Source organism: Syngnathus acus, chromosome 19 (assembly GCF_901709675.1).
Source record: "Syngnathus acus chromosome 19, fSynAcu1.2, whole genome shotgun sequence".
Classification (NCBI taxonomy): Eukaryota; Metazoa; Chordata; class Actinopteri; order Syngnathiformes; family Syngnathidae; genus Syngnathus; species Syngnathus acus.
In genome coordinates, this window is record NC_051103.1 from 814,090 (window position 1) to 839,656 (window position 25,567).

At 44.4% G+C, this 25,567-nt stretch overlaps 2 long non-coding RNA genes and 1 other non-coding gene across 3 annotated transcripts; 1 reads left to right on the forward strand and 2 right to left on the reverse strand.

Moving 5' to 3' along the window:
- Positions 1–421: 421 nt before the first annotated feature.
- On the forward strand, positions 422–23,021 carry LOC119137911. The gene is made up of 4 exons (XR_005101020.1): positions 422–432; positions 10,724–10,728; positions 18,976–18,986; positions 22,898–23,021. It is a non-coding gene; the product is annotated as an uncharacterized LOC119137911 (long non-coding RNA).
- Positions 8,350–8,422, reverse strand: trnat-agu. Its single transcript has one exon. It is a non-coding gene; the product is annotated as a tRNA-Thr (tRNA).
- On the reverse strand, positions 17,722–24,954 carry LOC119137917. The gene is made up of 2 exons (XR_005101025.1): positions 24,888–24,954; positions 17,722–17,773 (listed from the first exon to the last, which is right to left on the reverse strand). It is a non-coding gene; the product is annotated as an uncharacterized LOC119137917 (long non-coding RNA).
- Positions 24,955–25,567: the final 613 nt, after the last annotated feature.

Genomic DNA, 25,567 nt, shown 5'->3' on the forward strand with positions numbered 1-25,567 from the left:
TATTGTTATATGGGCCTGTAGAAAATTTTTAACTGTAACGCGCCGCTGATGTCGGACTTGTATACATGAAGGAGAACCAACTCGATCGATGGCTTTAATAATTTGGAGTGACACAGATGGTTTGATAAAGGTGTTATTTATGTTATAGTTATTTGAATAACTGTTATTGTTACATCAGGCCCGTTCTCAGCTTCTCGTTTGTGTTTATGTCACGTTAGCATACCGTATCGTTTAGCCTGTTGTTGCTCGTTCATGTCTTAGAGACTTAGACTTAGACAGAACTTTATTGTCATTTTGTCAACACTAGGTGTGTACAAAACGAAATTTCGTTGCATACGGCTTTCAACAATGTAGTGGTATTTCGGCTGGTTAAAAAGTGACATTCTATATAAAAATATGAAATAAGATAATTATAAAGTACAAAGTGCAGCAGTGATAAAGTATGTAAACAGTGCAGGAGACAAAAGCAGTATTTACAAGTGTGCAGAGGAATGCTACGTTTGAATGTTCAACAGTCTGACGACAGCAGGGAAAAAACTATTGCAGAACCTGGTGGACCTGCAGCGGATGCTGCGAAACCTCTTCCCAGAGGGCAGCAGGGAGAACAGTCCATGGTGGGGGTGTGATGGGTCACTGATAATATTACGGGCTCGGGACACGCAGCGCTGGGATGACAAGTCCTGAATGGAGGGAAGAGGAGCCCCGATGATCCTCTCTGCTGTCCTCACCACTCTCCTCAGGTTCTTCCAATCGGAGGCGCTGCAACCTCCACACCACACCGAGAGACAGCTTGTCAGAATGCTCTCTATGGTGCTTCGGTAGAACGTCCTCATGATGGGTGGGGGCAGGTGGGCTCTCCTCATCCTCCGCAGGAAGTACAAGCGCTTCTGTGCCCTCTTGACCAGTGTTGTGGTGTTCACAGTCCAGGTGAGGTCGTCTGTGATGTGGACTCCCAGGAATTTAGTGCTGCTGACCACCTCCACAGCTGAGCTGTTGATGATCAGTGGAGCGTGGTGAGGCTGGTTCTTCCTGAAGTCGACGATGATCTCCTTCGTCTTCTCCACATTCAGGATCAGGCTATTTTCTCTGCACCAGCCCACCAACTGCTCCACCTCCTCTCTGTAGTCCAGGTCGTTGTTGTCCCTGATGAGGCCCACCACCGTTGTGTCGTCTGCAAACTTCACGATGTGATTGGTGGTGAACCTGGGGGCGCAGTCGTGTGTCATCAGGGTGAACAGCAGGGGGCTCAGGACGCAGCCCTGAGGGGAGCCTGTGCTGAGGGTGATGACATCTGAGGTGTTCTGTCCGACCCGGACTGACTGAGGTCTGTTGGTGAGGAAGTCTAGCAGCCAGTTCCGAAGGGGGGTGCTGAAGCCCAGGTGTTCCAGTTTTTCCACCAGATGTTGTGGAATGATGGTGTTAAACGCTGAGCTGAAGTCCAGGAACAGCAACCGCACGTGGGTGTTCCTCTCCTCCAGGTGAGCCAGGCTCAGGTGAAGAACGGAGGAGATGGCATCCTCAGTAGAGCGGTTCTGCCGGTAGGCAAACTGGAACGGATCGAATGTTGGGGGGAGTCTGGAGACGATGTGATCTTTGAGCAGCCTTTCGAAGCACTTCATCATGATGGGAGTCAGTGCCACAGGTCTGTAGTCATTCCATGAGGTGATTTGAGGTTTCTTCGGCACCGGAATGATGGAGGCAGCCTTGAAGCACACTGGCACTTTGGCTTGGTCCAGCGAGATGTTAAAAATGTCTGTGATGACACCAGCCAGCTGGCCTGCACATTCTTTGAACACCCGCCCAGGTATGTTGTCGGGGCCTGGGGCCTTACGTGGGTTGACTCTTCTCAGAGTCTTCCACACGTCGGCTGAGTCAAGGCAGAGGGCCTCCTCTTCCTGGTGGGGAACAGTTTTAACTGCAGGAGTGCTGTTTAGTGCCTCAAAACGCCCAAAGAAGTTATTTAGACCATTTAGGAAGTCAGCATCAACCTCACCCACCGGGGGGGAGGGTAAGTTGTAGTCCGTGATCGCCCGTATGCCTTGCCACATACTCCTGGTGTTATTGGCGTCGTGGAAAAAATCCTGAATTTTTCGACTGTGGCTTCGCTTCGCTAGCCTGATGGCACGGTTCAAGTTGGCTCTCGCAGTCCTCAGTGCCTCCTTGTCGCCAGACTTGAAGGCTGAGTTCCGTGCTCGTAGCGTATGACGTACATCCTCAGTCATCCAGGGTCGTTGGTTGGCTCGGGTGATGATGTTCTTAGTGGTGCTGACGTCCTCGGAGCATTTGTTGATGTAGGCTGACACAGTCATGGCGTACTCATCAATGTCGATCTGATTGTCATATGTTGCTGCTGACTTGAACATGTCCCAGTCAGAGCACTCAAAGCAGTCCTGGAGTGCCTCCATGGCCCCCTCAGACCACACCCTCACCTGCTTCACTGTGGGTTTTGCTCTGATCAGCAGGGGCCTGTATGCAGGGATTAGCATAACAGATAGGTGGTCTGAAGAGCCGAGGTGGGGGCGGGGGGCTGCTCTGAATGCATCCTTTATATTGGTGTAAACCAAGTCCAGAGTGTTCTCTCCCCGAGTTGGAAAATCCACGTGTTGGTAAAAATGAGGGAGAATAGTCTTCATGCTAGCCTGGTTGAAGTCCCCAGCAATGATGAAAACCCCCTCTGTGTGCGTGGATTGCAGCTCACTGATTGTCCGATAGCGAACACTCATGGCCTCTTTAGTATTAGCGCTGGGAGGCACATACACAGCCGTGATGCTAACAACAGTAAACTCTCTGGGCAGGTAGAAGGGTCTGCAGTTAACAGTCAAAAGCTCGATGTCCGAAGAGCAGAAGCTGGCGACAGATCTAGCATTTTTGCACCAGTTGTTGTTGATGTAGACACACAGCCCACCTCCTCGGGATTTACCGCTTAGCTCGCTGTTTCTGTCGGCGCGGAATGTAGCGAGCCCCTCCAGGCTAACGGCGTTGTCCGGCATTGATGAGTTCAGCCATGTCTCCGTCAGGATGAGAGCGCAGCAGTTTCTAACTTCCCTCTTTGAAGAGAGTTCCAGTTTTAGATGGTCCATTTTATTATCCAGTGAGCGGACGTTGGAGAGGAAGATGGATGGAAGCGGCGGTTTGTAGGGGTTAACTTTAAGCTTAGCCGTTAGCCCACCTCGACAGCCGCGCTTTCGCCGCCGGTCACACCGCCTACGCTTACTCCTCCTCCGGCGTGAGCTGCCCGGCGAGCCCGCTGCGTCGTGAGCTTCTGGGGCTAGCGCCCTAAGCACTCCGAGGCTACGCAAACAGACTAGGGTAGTTGTGGCTACGAGTCCGAAAACACTTGATGACCGTACCTCCAGCAGGCGCTGGCGATCATACACTAATCTACTGGATGGATAAACTAAACTTTGTGTTGTTTGTAGTGTCCTAGGCGACATATTTTGTGAAAATACACGTCGGATGTTGAGACCCGTAGCGGCCGCGGCCAACTGGGGCGCCGCCATCTTGGATTTCTCTATTAACTATTGAGACTTGTCATTCTTTTTCTTGCCTATTCATTAAATTGCTTCTTAATCCTTAATTCGGTTATCAATTATTTCGTATTAACTATGTTGAGCATGGTTTTATTTGCAGTAATTAGAACTTTAATTTTTCTTTATTTCCCTATCGTAGTCATTCTTTAAATCCGTTCAATTCTTCTTAACGTGAAGACAGCTTTAATCCATAACATCATGAATTGTCAGATCTGGTTCGAAGTAGTTATCTTGAGCTCAGCTAGGGCTCATTAAATCCATCGATCGTCCTTTATGGAAACGATGCCACGTATGTGCCGCGCCGCTGACGTCTAAATATTCTAAATATTCCATAGACCCATATAACGATATATAAAGTATATATCAAATAACTATCATATAAACAACAATATTATAAAACCATCTGTGTCACTCCAAATCATTAAATCCATCGATCAAATTCCTCGTCCTTTGTCAACAACGCCGCGCGTGCGCCGCTGATGTCAGCCTCGTCATTATTCCACAGATTAGTATATAACAATATTGTTTAGTCTTAACAAAGTACCAGGAAAGACGTGGGTTCGGTAAACGGCTCTTTATTTCACAAAAAAAAGAGTTCAACGAGCCAACAACTACTGAACTGTAACGATAAAAACATATACAAGTTGCTACACGAAATAAAATATATCAAATAACTATAACATAAATAGTTCACTGCCACACGGCCCCAATCACCGGCATCGACTTCCAGGCGTGTGGCGGCGTGGACTTCCATCCCCGGAGGTGGCACTCACAGCCACGGAGGTGGAAGAGAGCTCCATAGAATAGGACCGGGCGTGCGTAAAAGCCCTGTCCGAGCCCCATCCACCGTCCCCGGCCAAACACCCGGCCGAGCGCCGGCCCCCGACCTTCATCCACGGAGGTGAAAGATATCTCCATAGAGTAGGACCTGGCGTGCGTAAAACCCATAATAGTTTTTCAAACCTTCTGTGTCACTCCAAATCATTAAATCCTTCAAACTCTTTGTCCTCCGTGTCACTTACAAGCAAAGCCACTAAAGATGCCGGTAGTACATGGGGCCCTTCGTCATCTTTGTCATCTCGTGATCGAATCCTTTGTCCTTTAAGTAAACAACCGCCGCGCCGCTGACGTCACTTGCAGTTCAAACTACAGTAATCCCTTGCTACGTCACGGTTCATATTTAATTTTTTAAATTTATGACAAAAAATCACATATAAGTCGCTCCTCAGTATAAGTTGCCCCCCCACCCAAACTATGAAAAAAAACGCGACCTATAGTCCGAAAAATACGGTAATGACAACACACAATACAACACAACACAACACAACAATACTTACCTTTCCTTTAAAATCTTTTTCTCTACCTAACACAGACAGATAATGGGAGAATGTGTCACAATGTGAAGGAGATGTATTGGGTAATGCAGGAACAAAACAAAAACTATTATTTAATGTTAGACACATTATCCACTAGGCTACTTTCCTCTTGACATTCATTAAATTGACAATGAAGGGACTTGAACCCATTAATCTTCTGATCCAAAGTCAGTTAACTTCACTTGAATCTAGGCTGTAGATTTACTCTATATGCTCAAAAATCATTGCACTGCTATCACTTGTCAGGATTTCTTGTATGGCTATCTGGCATAAGTCAAAAGTCAAAGTCTGCTTTATTGTCAATTTCTTCACGTGCCAAGACACACAAAGAAATCGAAATAACGTTCCCACTATCCCACGGTGACAAGACATAGTACACAATATACATACAAGTAAACAACACAAAAAAATAAAAACAAGAAGGCACAAACAATGAATAAATAAGAGTGATGAATAAATAATAAATAAACAAATAACACAATAAATAAGAGGAGCAAAAATGGAGCAAGTGTGCATACAGCAGACAGTCAGAATATAGCGCAAAAGTACAGGACGCTACGCAGAAGGGGGGAGAGAGTTCAGGATCCTAACAGCCTGGAGAATGAAGCTGTTGGTGAGTCTGGTGGTGCGGGAGCGCAGGCTCCTGTACCTCTTCCCAGAGGGCAGAAGATCGAACAAAGAGTGAGCGGGGTGACTCACATCACTCACAATCGTGGTCGCCTTGCGGGTGAGATGGGAGGTGTAAATGTCCTTCAGGATAAGATTTCAAATCTAAACAGATCTTCATGTCTAGTGTATCATCAAATTGAAAGAGAAAAATATAGGTAAACTGTTTGTGTGCTGTTTTGATCTTTGTTGTGGTGACCCCAAATGTCAGTGACAAAAGCCAAAAGAAAGAGGCAAATTTTTCATTTTACGTACAATTTTTAAATTGTTTCTCTTGACTCCAGTCGAGCAACCTGTGCTTGCTGATATTCACAATCCCTGCTTACTTTGCTGCCCTACCCCTTAAAAGAAGAAAAATTTATTTTAGTCTGAGCAACCTGCTCCCTACTGAAAATAGGGTTTCCAACTAAGGTTTCCAACTAGGACTAGGGTTTCCAACTAGGGCTAGAGTTAGGGTTAGGGCTAGTTTGGACTAGGTATATAAAAAGTCTGCCCCACCTGAGTACCGAACTCTTGACCTTCAGATTGTGAGACTGACATGCTAGCACCTGCACTAATGAGGCTGTGCGTTTGCAGTTTTACAATTCTTTTTTACTGTAAAATTGATCCAACCACCGGCCATTTCAATCAAACTGAACTTCACAGAAAGAAAAAGTTACTTTAAGTCTGAGCATTCTGAAACTGGGGTTTCCAACTCGGGTTAGGGAAGCCAACTAAGGTTTCAAACTGTGGCCAGGGTTTCAACTGGGGTTTCCAATGAGGATGAGGGTTTCCAACTAGGGCTAGAGTTAGGACTATATAAAAGTATGCCCCGTGTGAGGGTCAAACTCACGACCTTCAGATTATGAGACTGACACGCTACCACCTGCACCAACGACGCTATGTACCGTAATTTTCGGACTATAAATCGCTCCGGAGTACAAGTCGCATCAGCCATAAAATGCCCAAAAATGTGAAAAAAAACATATATAAGTCGCTCCGGAGTATAAGTCGCATTTTGGGGGGCAATTTATTCAAAAAAATCCAACACCAAGAACAGTCATGAACGAGCAACAACAGGCTAAACGATAGGTATGCTAACGTGACATAAACACAAACGAAGAGCTGAGAACGGCCCTGACGTAAAATTCAGAGTTATTAAAAAAACGATTACATAAATAACACATTAATAAAACCATCTGTGTCACTCCAATTCATTAAATCCATCGATCGTCCTTTGTCAACAATGTGTGCGCGCCGCTGACGGCGCTTGCACTTCAAAATATTCCACAGCCCCATATAACGATATATAAATTATATATCAAATAACTATTATATAAGCAATAATGTTATCAAACCATCTGTGTCACTCCAAATCATTAAATCCATCGATCGTCCTTTGTCAACAATGGGTGCGCGCAGCTGACGGCGCTTGCACTTCAAAATATTCCACAGGCCCATATAATGATATATAAATTAGATATCAAATAACTATTATATAAGCAATAGTATTATCAAGCCATCTGTGCACTCTAAATCATTAAATCCATCGATCAAATTCCTCGTCCTTCGTCAACAACGCCGCGCGTGAGCCCTGAGCATTGTCAGCATCGTCGTTATTCCACAGATCTACTATATAACAATATTGTAGTGTTAACAAAGTTCAAGGAAAGACGTGGGTTTGGTAAACGGCTCTTTATTTAACAAAACAAACTTCCAGGCGTGTGGCGGAGTGGACTTCCAGCCACGGAAGCGGAAGAGAGCTCCATAGAACCGGGTGTGCGTAAAAGCCATGACCGAGCCCCATCCACCGTCCCCAGACAGCCACCCGGCCGAGCGCCGGCCCTCGACTTCCATCCACGGAGGTGAAAGAGAGCTCGGTAGAGTAGGACCGGGTGTGCGTAAAAGCCATGTCCGAGCCCCATCCACCGTCCCTGGACAGCCACCCGGCCGAGCGCCGGCCCCCGACTTCAATCCACGGAGGTGAAAAAGAGCTCCGGAGAGTAGGACCGGGCGTGGGTAAAAGCCATAATAGTTTTTCAAACCTTCTGTGTCACTCCAAATCCTTAAATCCTTCAAACTCTTCGTCCGCCGTGTCACTTAGAAACAAAGTGTACGTGGGGCCCTTCGTCATCTTCGTCATCCCGTGATCAATCTTTGTCCTTTATCTAAACAACCGCCGCGCCACGCCGCGTCGCGTTGCGGCCGTCACTTGGAATTCAAATTACAGTAATCCCTTGCTACATCGCGGTCCGTTTATCGCGGTTTCACTTTTTTTTGGGGGGGAAAACTTTTGAAAAAAAACACATATAAGTCGCTCCTTATTATAAGTCGCCCCCCCACCCAAACTATGAAAAAAACTTATAGTCCGAAAGTTACGGTATTTGCATTTCGTGCAATTGTTTTTTACTGTAAAATTGACTCAACCACCGCCCATTTTGATCAAACTTAACTAGGCTAGGGCTAGGATTTCCAACTAGGACTAGGGTTTCCAGGAAGGGCTAGAGTTAGACTATATATAAATCACGCGCCGTGTGAGGATCGAACTCTGGACTTTCAGATTACGACACTGACGCGCTACCGCCTGCGCCAACGAGACTTTGGGTCACCTGTCTTAAAATTCTATTTTACTGTAAAAAAGATTCAACCACCGGCCATTTCCATCAAACTGAACTTCATCGAAAGAAAAAGTTACTTTTGTCTGAGCATTCTCAAACTTGGGTTTTCAACTAAGGTTTCCAACTGGGGCGAGGGTTTCCAACAAGGGCTCGAGTTAGGGTTAGGACTAAATAAAGGAGAGCCCCGTGTGAGGGTTGAACTCACGACCTTCAGTTTACTAGACTGATGCGCTACCGCCTGCGCTAACGAGGCCGTGAATGGTTGGTTTTACAAAGGTATTTTACTGTAAAATTGATTCAACCACCGGCCATTTCAATTAAACTCAACTTTACAGACAGAAAACTTTATTCTATTCTGAGCAGGGCTGTGGACTCGGTTCGGACTCGGGGACTCGGTCGGACTCGGTCATTTTTGCCGGACTCGGACTCGGTGCTGATTTTGACCGAGTCCACCGAGTCCGACAATAAAAAAAAAGAGGCTAGACGCAGCCAGAGAGTGTCAGGTTACAGTCAGCGTGGTAGGAGTTGGAAGAAGCAGTAAAAACTCCACCAAAGTCGTCGTAATGACCCGTGATATATGTTATATCCTTACTATTTTCTAGGTTCTTAGATAGCAAGAATAGGTCGGACAACGACGTGAATGATAACTGCTTTATTCCTTACTCACAGTGCGTTCACAGGGCGTACCAGAACAACACAGAATGCCCATCCCACTTCCGGGGGTTTTCTACTACGGAATTTGAGTTAGCCCAAAATACACAACATCTCTTCCCCTCTTACAATGAACGTGCTATATGCATGAACAACATAGTCTTATGCACCTATAACTTGACATCTTCAAGATCTATCAATAACTACCATTAAACAATTATCATATATGGTCCAGACAATTATGACAATAATATTCCCATGAAACCTTAACTTTGGGTGAGGGTGGACTACCTCGAATTATACCGAATTATAGCGAAAAACCGATGTCGTACGGCGTCGTACGGCGTCAACACTATGTTGTTTGAGTGAATTGATTTTACAATTTTTATCCCCCCTCCCCACCATCTGTCACTTTGCTTGGGACAAAAGGAGCCTTCAGAACTGAAATTTCTTCTCAATTATTCATTCAAATCAATTCACTCAAATCATTCTCGTTATGAAAGATTTGATCACAAAACGTTTCCGTCTGTACGACTGGTCTTTGAATGCACCCCGCTTAAATGGCAGAACGCGGATGAATTTAAAGACATCAAATGAGAATAATCCTTTATAAAAATTAAAATTGACTGACGCAAACGTGAGTTCTTCATGTTTTTATTGAAAACAACATAGTGCTGACGCCGTACGACATGGGTTTTTCGCTTTCCAAATAAGGGGTCGTCACTAATTATTTGTGTTTAGATAAATGTCTGAGCTATAATGGTGTAATTAATGATTAAAACTTGAAAGTATCTGTTTATTGTATTCGTTTATATGTTTAATAAAGACAAAGCCATCACAAAACTGTTGTAATTATTTAGATTTTGATCTAAATTAGCCTTGAATAAAGACTAAGCAGTCACATGAATTAACAGAAAAAATGGACAGCCGGACTCGGACCCGGACTCGGACTCATGGTCAAGAGGCCGGACTCGGTGCAAAAATCCGACCGAGTCCACAGCCCTAATTCTGAGCAACCTACTATCTTCTGAAATTGACAATGATTTTACTGTGGAATATGGAAAACAGCGCCCCGTGTGAGGGTCGAGCTCACAACCTTCAGATTTTGAGACTGATGCACGACCACTTGCACTAACAAGGTAATATGTCAATTGCATTACAATTCTCTTTTACTGTAAATTGATTAATCCACAGGCCATTTATGTCTGTAACAATTGTGAACTTCACTTGCCACTAAAGGCTGCAGTCATCAGAAGTCGTTGCTGTGTTTCACTTGGTACAGTCTTTCACATGGCTATGTGGCCTAATGGATAAGGTGTCTGACCGGATCAGAAGATTGAGGGTTCAAGTCCCTTCATGGTCAATTTAATATAATTCATATGAGATCAATGACTTTATTTCAGTCTGAACCAACTCTTGTATATTATCAGAAAGGGTTTTGGTTTCTGATTTCTTTTTTTGTTGTGCTGACTCCCCCCCAATCTCCGTTTTCAGTGCAACAAAGTGACAAAAACCAAAAGAAAAAATGTTTTCTCTATTACACACTAGGGCAGGGGTGGCTGTAGATTTACTGTATATGCTCAAAAATCATTGCACTGCTATCACTTGTCAGAATTTCCTGTATGGCTATCTGGCCTAATGGATAAGATTTCAAATCTAAACAGATCTTCATGTCTAGTGAATCATCAAATTGAAAGAGGAAAATATAGGTAAACTGTTTGTGTGCTGTTTTGATCTTTGTTGTGGTGACCCCAAATGTCAGTGACAAAAGCCAAAAGAAAGAGGCAAATTTTTCATCTCATGTACAATTTTTAATTTGTTTCTCTTGACTCCAGTCGAGCAACCTGTGCTTGCTGATATTCACAATCCCTGCTTACTTTGCTGCCCTACCCCTTAAAAGAAGAAAAGGTTATTTTAGTCTGAGCCACCTGCTCCCGACGAAAGCCTGAAATGTGGCGAAATGTTGAAAGGTTCAAGGGGGCCGAATACTTTCGCAAGGCACTGTAGCAGTTCTAGCATTGATCCACGGCAATAACACAGGCTAGTAATTTGTTGAAAGGTCAATTTAAACCTGCATTGAGGGTCCTCAAAGAATAAAAATAAATAAATAAAAAAAAATAAAAAATATATTTTTGAAAAAAAATTGTAAAACCTAAAACTTCTAAAATTAAGATGGGAAATAAAAACGGTAAATCCCTAACTCTTGATGGAGATGAGAAGTACATGGCGAGTAGATTTCTTAATTGTATGCAATACATGCCGAGGTGGAAGAAAAAGTATGGAGTAGAAGGGAAGTTGAAAGTTGAAGTGTGGAAGATAGTGGTTGATGTTTTGGAGGAGAGTGTAGATAGGAAAACCAAGGGACTGAAAAAGAAAAGAAAAGAGAGAGAGTTGAATTGTGCTAGACTGTGGTTGAAAGCTTCACAATGGAGAAGAGAACAAATTCATAAGACAAAAAATAGAAAGATAAAAAGTGATGAGGCTGCCATTCAATTAAGATTTGAAAAAGAATTCTGGGTGCACAGTGGCATCCCATTCGATGATGCAGCTGAGAGTGCTTATCAGCAACATCTTAAAAATGGGCTCCTCACTGGTTTTCCCCCCGACTTAGGCAACTGGGTGAGGAAACACTTGGTGGAAGCAGACACTGCTTGTGTTGCGACGATTGAGAAAAGCAAATGTTCTGATGTATTTCATCTAGATGATGATGGTAATGATCTAGATGAAGATACAACGGTCTTCTTCCAAAGTTCCCAAAGGGGCAGAGGAAGAGTTAGAGACCAACAAGGCCGCAGGCCGCCATTAAATTCAAACTCCACATCAAATTTGGACTGTTGGAACTGTGGGAAACGGGGACACTTGGCAAGAGTGTGTCGTCGTGTAAAACAATACCAATCAAAGGGTGGAGGAAGGGGCAGAGGAAAAGTCAAATTTTCAGCATGACAAGCTTCCTCCCCTTTGACCGCTCATGCTCATACAGAGAAATAATTAATAGATGTCCATACAGCAGAACATGTCATTGTCGGATTATTAGAATTTTTTTTGGGATTATTAGAGCTCCTGTCCATACAAGAAGTATGACAATGCTGTTTGTATGCCCAATGACAAATGACCTGAGATCAAATTGTGTGCACACTAAAGTAAAAATTTGCAAAACAAATGGAAAAGAATTACAAATAGCTTCTAAAAGTAAAATAGAGAATAAATCTGACAAGTAAGACGAGCAAAAAGGTGTTCTTAGTGCGGTCTATGTATGCTTATATGTTGTGCGTCATCCTTTTGTGCTGGTGTGTGTGTGCGCGCAGAGGATCCTCATGAATGTGGTGTATATGTGTGCGTGAGTGAGATGTGTGTCCTATGGAAGAAATCAGTAATGGAGAATGTTCAGGAGGCTGTTGAGGAATAATAGGGAAATTGAGAAGTGGACGATGATGTGTTTAAGTTGGTTGGAGAAACTAAGATGAGCAGCGTGGGGCAGAAAATGACTAGAACGGTGGCTTGATAGGATGAGAATAAGAGACAGCAAATGTTGTGTAGAAGACAGTGAAAGATGTCGAATGTGAACATGATGGAGGGGGCAACAGCAAAGTTGGCCTGCCCTTTGAGAGGGTGAGACTGATAAGCATGCCTGCGCTCGCGCGTAGTCGCGGGGCGGGGCTGTGCGCGTGGGCCTGTGCTATGCTCGTGTGGGCGGTGGGCCGGCATCATGATTGTTGCAGGAAATGGCCAGCCTGTGACCAATCAACATTGATGCTGCGCCCCCCCCCCCCTCGCACGAGGGTTGCTATGGCTGCGGGCGAAGCAGAGAAAGTGTGAGTTTCTCAGAGAATGTTTGAATATTTGACGCAGGGTGATGCTTAAGGAAGATGTGACAATATTTGCATGAAGGATAAAAGACCCCTCCGTGAGTCGTCACCTTATCGTGGTGGAGGGGTTTGCGTGCCCCTATGATCCTAGGAGCCATGTTGTCTGGGGCTTCATGCCCCTGGTAGGGTCACCCATGGCAAACGGGTCCTAGGTGAGGGCCCAGACAAAGCACGGCTCAAAAAGCCCCTTATGATGAAAAAGATATATGGACACAGATTTCCCTCGCCCGGACGCGGGTCACCGGGGCCCCCCTCTGGAGCCAGGCCTGGAGGCGGGGCTCGAAGGCGAGCGTCTGGTGGCCGGGCCTTCGCCCATGGGGCCCGGCCGGGCACAGCCCGAAAAGGAAATGTGGGTCCCCCTTCCCATGGGCTCACCACCTGTGGGAGGGGCCAAAGGGGTCGGGTGCAGTGCAAGCTGGGCGGCGGCCAAAGGCAGGGACCTTGGCGGTCTGATCCCCGGCTGCAGAAGCTGGCTCTTGGGACATGGAATGTCACCTCTCTGGCTGGAAAGGAGCCCGAGCTGGTGTGCGAGGCAGCAAAGTTCCGACTAGATATAGTCGGACTTGCCTCCACGCACAGTTTGGGTTCCGGTTCAAGCCCTCTCGAGAGGGGCTGGACTCTCTTCCACTCTGGAGTTGCCCACGGTGAGAGGCGTCGAGCAGGTGTGGGTATACTTATTGCCCCCCGGCTGGGCGCCTGCACATTGGGGTTCACCCCGGTGAACGAGAGGGTAGCCTCCCTCCGCCTTCGGGTGGGGGGACGGGTCCTGACTGTTGTTTGTGTCTATGCACCAAATGGCAGCTCAGAGTACCCACCCTTCTTGGGGTCCCTGGAGGAAGTGCTGGAGAGCGCTCCTTCTGGGGACTCCATCGTTCTACTGGGTGACTTCAATGCTCACGTGGGCAATGACAGTGAGACCTGGAAGGGCGTGATTGGGAGGAACGGCCCCCCCGATCTGAACCCGAGCGGTGTTCTATTGTTGGACTTCTGTGCTCGACACGGATTTTCTATAATGAACACCATGTTCAAACATAAGGGTGTCCATGTGTGCACTTGGCACCAGGACACCCTAGGCCGCAGTTCGATGATCGACTTTGTAGTCGTGTCATCGGATTTGCGGCTGCATGTTTTGGACACTCGGGCGAAGAGAGGGGCGGAGCTGTCAACTTAGATTTTGATCTAAATTAGCCTTGAATAAAGACTAAGCAGTCACATGAATTAACAGAAAAAATGGACAGCCGGACTCGGACTCAGACTCGGACTCATGGTCAAGAGGCCGGACTCAGACTCGGACTCGGTGCAAAAATCCGACCGAGTCCACAGCCCTAGCTTCGAAAACTCCCCAATCGGTGCAGTCAAAGCAGGCTTGGAGGTCCTGCCTTGACTCCACTGTCCACTTCCTCACAGTCCTCACCACAGGCTTAGAAGTTTTTAATTTCTGCCTGTAGGCCGGGATCAGATGAACTAGACAGTGGTCCGAGAGTCCTAAAGCTGCACGAGCCGCAGAGTGGTATGCATCCTTGATCACGGTGTTTCAGTGGTCCAGAGTCTGTGCCCCTCTGGTGGGACATGTTACGTGCTGTCTGTATCTGGGGAGTTCGTGTGCGAGGTTCGCCCTGTTAAGACCACCCAGAACAATGATTAGTGAATTTGGTAGAAGTTTCTCCATGTCTGTTACCTGGTCGGCCAGCATCTGCGTGGCTTCACTCGCACGTGCGTGTGGTGGAATGTAAACAGCCGCCTTGACGATCGAGGAGAACTCCCGTGGTGAATAGAACGGCCGGCAGTTTATGAAAAGTGTTTCTAGGAGAGGGCTGCAAAACTCTTTCAACACCGTGACATCAGTACACCAACGTTCATTAATGTAGAAACAGAGACCACCTCCCTTTGATTTTCCGGAGAGCTCCGCGCTGCGATCTGCACGAGTTAGCCGAAACCCCGCTAGCTCCACGGCGTGGTGGGGGGTTCGTTCGCTGAGCCACGTTTCAACAAAGCACAGCGCGGCGGATCTGCTAAAGTCCGTGTTCCTTGAAGTGAGGAGCAGCAGTTCGTCCATCTTGTTCGCCAGGGAGCGGACATTCGCCAGATGAATTGACGGTAGGGCAGAACGGAACCCTCTCTGCCTCAGCATTACGAGTGCTCCGGCTCGTTTTCCGCGCCGCCGTCGTCGCGCTAGCTTGTATAGCACCGCCGCTCCGGCTAGAATCTCCGACAAACAGTCTGAATCAGAGAGAACAGGAGAGAAAATACCAGAAGAAGACTGTCCGATGTTTAACAGCGATTCTCTGGTAAAAGTGATCCGGGATGGACAGCAGAGGACACAGAAAACACACAAAATAAGACAAAGAAACAGAGAGCGACTCACCGTGGCTGCCATCCGCGGCGCCATCATATGACGTCATATGAAGGCAAATTAATCCCTCAAAATCGTCCAATGTAGCTTTTTACGCGGCCCGACAAAAATAGGAACGGGCCCGCGCCCGACGGCCCGTTACCAATTTTAACTCTACCACTAATCCAAATAATCTAATTTAAACACCTTCGATGATACCCAATTATATATGCCGTTATCAATGACAGATCCGCGGGAGGCGTGCCTTGCGGAGATCAAGCAATGGATGTCTCTCAACTTCCTTCGTCTTAACCCAGATAAAACTGAGATGTTGATAATTGGTCCAACTCGTTATCAACACTTATTTAAGGAAACCACTATAACTATAGATAACCGTACTATCACTCAGAGCGATACTGTAACTAATAATAATAATATTTGACCAAACGCTCTCCTTTCAAAAGCACATTAAGAATATAACCAGAATTGTGTTTTTTCACCTTCGTAATATTGCAAAGATTCGTCCGATCCTCTCGACCGGTAATGCGGAAACTATTATATATGCGTTCGTCACGTCGCGCCTGGACTACTGTAATGTATTATTCTCTGGTCTTCCTAAGTCCCGCATCAAAAGTCTACAGTTAGTACAAAATGCTGCTGCAAGGCTGCTCTCACGGGCAAGAAAATTTGATCACATTACCCCAATATCAGCCAACTTACACTGGCTCCCGGTCCATTTAAGATGTGACTTCAAGGTTCTTCTATTAACCTATAAATCCCTGCATGGCTTAGCGCCTTCATATCTCGTCGACCTAGTTGTTCCTTATGTTCCGTCTCGTAACCTTCGTTCGCAAAACGCTAGTCTTTTAGCGACACAGAGGGCCAAGAAAATGTCTGCAGGGTCTAGAGCATTTTCTATTCGGGCTCCAGAGCTTTGGAATGCCCTACCAATGGATATTAGAACTGCTACCTCAGTAGAAACATTTAAGACATGTTTAAAGACACATTTCTATGATATGGCCTTTAACTAACCTGTAGTGGCCGATTCGGCTATACAAATAAACTTGACTTGACTTGAGTTAGTTTACTCAAGCGAAGCAAATATTTAAACGAATTAAATGTTTAACGAGATGCACTCATCCCTCAAATAATTATGAAGGCAATTTAATCCCCAAAATTGTCCGATTTAGCTTTTGACGCGGCCCGACAGAAATAGGAACGGGCCCGCGCCCGACGGACAATTAAATTACTTTTAACTCTACACCAATCCAATTAATCTAATTTATACACCTTCGTTATTTTTATTTATTACGGTACGATACCATAATACCATAACAATCTCCTGTCAATAAATCGAATTGTCAAACCAACCACAAACAATCGATTGCATATATCATACAAGTTAGCGCACAACGAATTAAATGAGTATATAAAACACATTTATTGAAAAAGCCTGAAATAGAATTACAAATCTCAATCCTCCAAAAACTGAACAATCCCACTCACTGATACCCGTGCAAATAAAATCATTCAATATCGGAGTGCTTTGATTGCAAAACATAGATTAGAAAAGAAGGAAAAGGTAGCTACCATTTGGGTGTTATTTTTCTATATTCTTCACTTCTCTTTTTATAAAAATAATACTTCAAAGTTACACTTCGATCAACCATAAAATCAAAAATCCAAACCTTTGAGTTAATCTTTTAAACATTTGTTAACGCACCACCATTTTCATAGCGGTGGGCATCTTGGTCCAATTGAGTGTTAATATTGCTTTAAGCTGTTACAGAATATATTTTAGCCAAGCAAAGAAATTAAGATCAAAAAATAAAAACAACTTTTGTATCAATCTTTCAAACATTTTTTAACACACCACCATTTTCATAGTGGTGGGCATCTTGGTCTATCCATCCATCTTGGTCTAATTGAGTGATAATATTGCTTTAAGCTGTAACAGAATATATTTTAGCCAAGCAAAGAAATTAAGATAAAAAAAATAAAAACCACATTTGTGCTTCCGTGCGTGACCCAAAAACCGACCCCGTGTTATTCTGTTTATTTATATTTTTGCTAGTTCAGCTTGTCTTGCCCATCTTTGGTCTCATGTGACGGTTTGGCACCATCTCTTGGAAAATTTTGGAATTTCAGCCCTGCCAATTTATTCAATAATTCTCAATTCAGATTTTGCACCATCTGCTGCTAAACTTTGGAATTTCAGCCGCGCCAATTTATTCCTGGGAGCAATCCATACTCACTTTTTGCACCATCTGTTCCTCCCATACCCCATGTTACATGACATTGGTCATATACAGTCGTATGCAAAAGTTTGGGCACCCCTCACCATTTTCAAGATTTTCATTTATAAATCATTGGCTGATCGCATCAGCAATTTCAGTTAAATATATCATATAGCAAACAGACAGTGATATTTGAAAGTGAAATTAAGTTTATAGGATTTGCAGATTTGTCAAGAAGAATGGTCAAATATACCTTCAACCAGAATCCAGACTCCCACTGGAAACTATAGGAAGTGTCTAGAGCAGTGGTTCTAAACCTTGTCGGAGGTACCGAATCCCACCAGTTTCTTATGTGCAATAACCGAACCCTTCTTTAGTGAATTTCTTTTTTTTTTTCAAATTCAAGACATAGATGTTTTTTACTGGCGCACAACATGAGCCGTGCATGAACACTGTCAGGGTTTTCCAAACTATCTTGATCGTATGATTATGTTGGAATGTAACCTGTAATAAATAACCTAGCCTGTCCCATCCTACACAACGTCGTAAAACACCCCTTGCTATGTTTTGACTAGAGGTCAAGGGCTTTCTCTATCCAGTCCACTCTCACCCCCACCCTGTTTCTCTTAATAAAAAGGCTCTTGCAAGAGGCCAGAGTCAGACCTCATTCGATCATCGCTGTACGCACAGCGACGAATGGACTCTCCACCGGCAGGTGTCTAAAAGGGCAAACTGTCTCCCGTGTGGTTCTTGCAAAATAAGTTAGAGTGAGCATGTGTCTGACTTCATAAATGTGTCTGACTTCATAAATGTGTCTGACTTCATAAAACCAAGTCGGGTTGTTATGATGCGTCTAGTGTGTTGGTGGAGTGCCCAGTGCATGTCACTTCTCACTGTCAACCCTCACCGCTGGCTAGCAGTATGCGAACGGGAGAGCCGAGTGCGTAAGTCTCTCCCTGCCAGTACAAAGCCTCTCTAACAGCAAGCCCTATGTAGTGCCTCCACGCGGCGACACATGGTAACTGGGTACAACACGGACCCAGGCTAAACTACAAGGGACTCGGAGGAGGTTTGGCCCCTAGACGTGCGGCACGCAGGCCCACCGGTGTGTGGACACGCCCTGGTGCCCACGAACCAGCCCCCAACTATGGGTTAAATAGTACCACTGCCCAGTGGGCTCCTCGGGAGAGGAATGGGCTAAGGGAGTTAACCCCTACAGAAAATCAATTTCCCCTTGGGTTGGTGTCAGGAAGGGCATCCGGCTGTAAAAGGTTTTGCTCCAAAAATTTTCTCGGTATAGGACTCTCAACCACGAGATGGCCATGGACTGTCCCCGGTGGAAGAAAGCCATACTGAGAATCCAGTCCAACCCAGCGGCGCCTGGAACATGGACTTTAAACCGATGATGATGATGATGAGCACCACTCTAACATTTTGGTGCCGAAACCCGGGACCCTCATACCCGCCATATGGCTGACGGAGGAGGACGTGCTGCATTGTCGACAAGCCAGCGTCCATTAGGAGGACCTGGAAAAGAAAGTCCTGGGAAGAGAATTCTTCGCTGGGCCAGCATCTTAGGTCTGCCTTCGTCTGACAGAGGTGGATTGACGGGATCCGGCAGTGCAACGAACCAGGGGACAAGTAAGTTAAAGCCCTAAAGTTACGCGTAAAAAATTAAAGGTGCACATGAGATACGGCTTTGGTTTGTCCGAGCTATGAGATATGGCTTTGGTTTGTCCGAGCTATGAGATACGGGTTTGGTTTGTCCGAGCTATGAGATACGGCTTTGGTTTTTCCAAGCCATAAAACAGCTGGGATTCTAGTCCCAATGGAAGGAACGGGCTGAGAAAAAACAGAGCTTCTTTTTCCCAATTGAAGAAGGGCGTAGATTCTTTTTTTTGTCCGATTTTTCCAAGCTGTTTGGGAGGGTTTTACACCCATCCTGGATAGGCCTAAAAATAAAAAGCGCTGGAATATGTGTGGTTGAGAGTGTGACTGGTAGGATAAATTGACTAGATGGCAGTTCTAGCATTGATCCACGCCAATAACACAGGCTAGTAATTTGTTGAAAGGTCAATTTAAACCTGCATTGAGGATCCTCAAAGAAAGAAAGAAAATTTTTGAAAAGAAATTGTATAAACCTAAAAAAGAAATACCAAATTAAGATGGGAAATAAGAACGGTAAATCTCTAGCTCTTGAAGATGAGAAGTTCATGGCGAGTAGATTTCTTAATTGTATGCAATACATGCCGAAGTGGAAGAAAAAGTATGGAGTACAAGGAAAGTTGAAAGTTGAAATGTGGAAGAAGTGGTAGACGTTTTAGAGGAGAGTGTCGCTGGGAAGAAAAGTAACTGAGAAAGGAAAGAAAAGGGAGAGAATTGAAATGTGCTAGAGTGTGGTTGAAAGCTTCACAAAGAGATGAGAACAAATTCAAGAGAAAACATAGAAAGATGAAAACTGATGAGGTCACAAGTGTTTGTCAGACCAGAACACAATAAGGCCCCAGTGCGCTGGTGCAAGGCCGCAGCTCAAGCAAAGGGGCAAGAGGCGCTTCCGCTCCTATGCAAATCATGTATGACAGCAAAGCATTGTCAGATTATTAGAATTGATTTATTATTAGAGCTCCTGTCCATACAAGAAGTATGACAATGCTGTTTGTATGCCCAATGACAAATGACCAGAGATCAAATTGTGTGTGTACACTAAAGCAGTGGTCCCCAACCTTTTTTGCGCCACGGACCGGTTACATGTCAGAAATATTTTCGCGGACCGGCATTTATATAAATAAATAATACATTTATATAATACATTTATTTATATATATATATAAATAAATAATACATTTATATAAATAAATAAATAATACATTTATAATAAATATATAAATACGATGAAATAAAATGATACGACTGACATAAAAACAAGTACAAATGACAAAAATAAAACTCACCATTACGTTGAATTAGTGGGAGCACTGAGTTTGTTTCTCAGAAACGAGCCGGTCCCATCTAGACGTAATCGGAGACAATGACACCCGAAGTGATTAAGGTTTGTCTTTTATTGCAGGATGCTTGGTCTCCATGTGTTGAAGGAGTTTTGAATGCTTCATTGCCTGGTTAGTTAGCCTGTCGCCACATATTAGCGTTGCGGGCTCGACTGGGGAAACATGTCACGTGACCGGGACGAGTGTCTTGACCTGAATTAATTGATCGTCGATAATTTTTTTTTTTTTCTGTGCGGTTTGGCGGCCCGGTACCAAGTGACCCACGGACCGGTACCGGTCCGCGGCCCGGTGGTTGGGGACCACTGCACTAAAGTTAAAATTTGCAAATCAAGTGGTAAATAAATGCAACTTGCTTCTAGAAGATAAAGGAAAGATTAGAATGTGCTGTCCTCGTGTGCGTGGGAGGGACCAGCTCGTGATCGACCGCAGGAAATGGCCAGCCTGTGACGAATCATTGGTGCTGGGACCTACCTTTCGCGCGCGAGAGCTGTGCATGTGTGTGCGTATGTGTTAAAATGATGAAATTGGCTAAACTTTTAGTGTACAGAAATTTGCTAGACTGTGGTCTATCCAATTTGCACCGCAGAACAGAAACGATTCTGAAAGGTGAAAATGAGAGGAAAAGAGAGTAATCTGTTTGCGAGCAGAAACTGATCCACACTAGTGCATGTTAGTGTCGAGCCCTCATGAGAAAAAAAAAAAACAGAGAAAGAAAGAATAGATGCCCATATGACAGCAAAACATGCTTTCGGGAATTGGAAGAAGCAAAATTGTGAATTTAAGACATTGCAATGCTACTTTTAATAGGAATAATTGATTGGTGGTGTTATAAAATTATACAAACCTTTATATGTGAGCTAAATCTGAGATTGAGTTCTTTAAATTTAAAAACATCGAAAAAATTCTGATTAATTTGCCAGTAGTTTTTTTGTGTTGAGTTTTTTTTGGATTGGTGGATTGTTCTATCAGGAACCTTGAGTTGAAAATGGTGTATGAATGTTGTGTGGGGGGCTTGGATAAATTGGGACCAATGTGATGGAAAGACTCCTTTTTGGAGACTGTGTGTGAGATGCAAATGAGCATTGATGAATGATTGCCTGAATGAAAGGAAAATACAGGTTAAATGGTTGAAGTTGTTGGAGACTACTATGGAAAGTTAGTAGAGCGACTTTGAAGAAAGAGTGATTTTGAGTAAGTTAAATGCTAAGGAAAAAAAAAAGAAAAAGAAAGGTTGCTTTTGGATTGATAATTAACTAGCGGATAAAACTGGAGAACCAGTAACACATGCAGAAGATGTGTGAACTGGGAAATTGAGAAGCGTTTTGGAAAGAAAGTCAAATTAAATGATGATGGAATCATATGTAGTAAAGAACACATTCTCCCAAAAAGTTTGTCAAGGTGTGAGGCATGGGCGTTGCCAAGCCTCAGAAGGAGGGAGTGAGTAGGACAGATAGTGGAATACAACGCTTTACGACATATGGATTTTCTAATACATTTGGTGTCATACTGTGGTAAATCTTTATTCTGGTATCATGCAATGTATATCTCACTAGTAAGCCTAAGTGTGACCGGGTCATGTTTCGGGTCAGGTTCGTGCGGGATCGTTTGGGCCTTGGTCCATGAACGTAGACTCATTGGCATGAGACACATCTGGTTTCCATTAAAAACTGACAAGATATGCACCGTGTAGAGTTGGGGAGGCTGACTGTGGGGTCATAGATCATCCAACAGCCCCGTGTGCACGCACCCGAGTGAGGAAAGGGGGGCTAACTCATAAATAATGAGGAGATATTGGGAGTAATCTGTTGGTCCTTTCTTTAAGACCCTTTAAATGGTTTCCTGGTGTAGATAGGTTAGCAACACGAGAGATTTAGAGGTTCAAAAGAAAGACAGTTAAAAGAAAACAACATTATTGATTTGGACAATTGCAGGCTAACAGGAGCATGAGAAAGAAGAGCTAAGAAGCGGGATCCAATTTGATACGGGAGATTGGAAATTCACAGCACCATATTCTAAGTCACATTTTTGAGCAAGCATGACACAGGTTTGAGAAGTCAAGACATAGATCAGGGCTAGATGTGGAACGCAGACCTCGTTGAGTTAATTTTGAATAATGATACTGAAGACAATGTACTGTCCCATTAAATTGGAACTATAGACGAAACGTAGCTCTAAAATAGGATGAGTTGCAGGACTTACAATATAATAACGAGATCGTTGTTACTAGGATACTTTGAAGTTTAGTAAACAAACGTTACTAGCGAATTGACGGCAGCAGCTACATTTGGTTACAAGTTTGATGTCCCAGTCTGTCACTCTCAGTGCCAGGATCCCTGAAACTCGATCCCGAGACTCCGCCTGCAGCCGTGGACGACTACAAAACGGTGACTGGCTTTGAGGCACCTTTGACCTTTGGCAAGGACAACGAAAGACTGTTGTTGTGCTTGGAGGGGGCAAGTACACGCCGGAGGAAAGACGACATCCTCGGGAACGAGAAAAGAAAGTGAGAAGCGGAGGAACTCACAATGATGAAAATGGACTCATTTGAACAATGGACTCATTCGAGAGTGATGGATGGGTTGGCTCTGAAGCAACAACAAAAGAACACCAACTTGAGAGTGTGAGGTGCTGCAAAAGAAGTGTCCGACGGCCAAATCGCACTCCTTGCTGTGGCGTTACCAAACTTGGTGGAGCTTGGGTCAAAGTGGAAGGGAGCTTCATTGTGCACTGGGTTTGACAGAACTGAGGAGAAGAGAAAAGCATCATAATCGGAGACTGAACAGATTTGGATAGAACAAATAGGCTAAAACGGTAGGAAACAAGAGCAAGATCTGATATTTTGGCTCGTCAGGCTTAAGAAGTAGAGGTCGAGTTATATAAATTTTAGAATAGGACATTTGGACTAAAGTGAATTCAGTCAAGAGGAAGCTAGGTTGCTCAATGTACCTACTCAATAAAATAGTAAGTTCGTTGCACCACAGTGGAGGTTGGGTGGTCAGAAAGTTGGATACGTTCAATTTTTGACTTTCACACAATCATGCATAGGAGTCGTACAAGGCGACAGTTAACAAGACAATGACTGCAATAGGGGTCACTTACGACTGCACCGACATGGAAAAGTAGAATCAAGGTAGTTGAGTAAGGGATTATATGCTAAACAGTCCGCTATACAGTTACCAATAGGAGGTTCTATCAAAAGAAGCTACATGAGAGATGTATAGAATCCCTTTGTCTGTGTGTTCTGTGTTCGTGCGTAATCTCTGTAAAGTTGTGTCAGGCTGTTGTCGTTCGTCTGAGCTTTGTGTGCGCGCTCGGTGTGTGTCAGCATTTATGTGCACACCCTGTGTGGGTGCGGTCGTGTGAGGAGGAAGACCAGCTGACCATCAAAGAGAATTCACCACGATACCATTAAGTTAAAATTTTCTCAAGCTTTTCAAACTTTTGCTTGAAGCAATGGGAAGATGATTGAAAAGTGCGGAGAATCTCCTTTAAAACAGGAGGCAATAAATGGGAAAGCCCCTGTCATGAATGGTCTTTGGTTAGGAAGAATCATTAGGAAGTGCTCAAGCTCTTCCCACAAACACTCGTATCTGCCCCGTTCAAAAGGGCAATAAAATTGACTGCAAGAGTTGCAAAAAGCAGACGAAGAACATTCCTTGGCGGATAGCATGAACAGAGCACTCAAACTGACAGATGTGTCAAATGCAAATTTACTGCCGCCTGATCTGCCATCCTCACAGGTCGACAACCCCATCAAGCCAGGAGACTGAGACGACATAAAGGTCGTCAAAAAGAACAAACTGGGCCAGCCATGGTGGGAGGGACCATTCCAAGTTTAGCTGACTTCCCCCACCGCAGTGAAAATCGCTGAACGGCCCAGCTGGATTCACCTCAGCCACTGCAAGCTACAGGGAGTGCTAGACCCCTCATTTCGGGGTGGTGGCGAAGTCTGCGAACAACGATCCCCACTCCGCTAGGCGGGGTTATGTCTCGGTGTCCCTGTCTTCCTAGTAGCAACGGGGCTCCAGATGCCAGGTGGATCCTCTGCTGCGTTGTGGTTGGAGCGTGCTATGGTCTATGGACACGTCTGAACAGACCAAGTGACAATGTTGACCGTGGAAAACGATGGTCACACGATGAGAACTTTGAGGACTGGTCATGAGACCCCAGAAACCCATACAAAACTAACACTTGGTAAAGGTTGTAAAGGTCACTGTGAGAGCACACACACAGGAGGGATGTTATGTGTGTGTTTGAAAACTCCCTGTTAGAAAAATGTATATATATATGTTATCATGCGTTCTCTAATCAATGCTTTACCGCAATATTACTGCAATATATGCTTGCTGTTTTGCCTTGCTGTTTTTATGATGTACCACAGAAGAGAAAAGGTACGGCTGGGCCAGGAGAGAGGTTACAGCTGGGTCAGACAGGACGCAGCTGATAACTCAGCAAAAAGAAGACATCTACCGAGACAGTTCCTTCTTAACAAAGACCGCTTTGTGAGACAACATGCCTCATTGCTGTCTTGCACTTCAGATGAACCTACAAGTGACCATCAAAGTCTGGGTTTTCCAAGCTATCTTGATCGTTAGATTATGTTTGTGCGTATCCAGTAATTAATAACCTAGCTTGTCTCATCCTACACAAGGTCGTAAAACCTCCCTTGCTAGAGCTCAAGGACTTTCTCTTCTCAACTCAAACTCCTTTTTCTCACGTTCTTATTATTTTGCTTACGAGGCAAAGCCCACGTGCTTTTAAACAACATTGTTTCCTTTTTTTCTTTTTTATTTCTACCAAATTTTAATCATCCTTAGTTTCCCACTTGGTTCCAAAACATGGTCATCTATATTGTCGCCCAAACAATTTTATACGGGGTTAAACCCACAGTAATTGTAATATTTATGAACAGTTTGACCAGGTCTAACATTTTGTCCATGATCTTCCAGTTTTTTTCCATGCACATTTTCACACTTTATACCAGTCCTGTCATGAGAATTAATTTCTGAAATCCCATATCTCGGTATTATTTCTTTACATAACGTTTTTTGCCACTGTTAAGGCATTCAGTGTTTTTGTTGAAGCCAATTCAAACCATTTTGAGAATGCATCTATTATGACCAGGCATTATAACCCTGTGGATTGTGTTTAGCACATGTTAAACTCTACAAAAATTTTGTTTTATAAATGTTTTGAATATGAATCAATTCATATGTTGTATAAAACTGACTGAACTGCCCCATTATCCCCCCTCTTGAGCCATGCGACACACAACCATGGCTCAATATTGCTGCCCACTTGTATAGG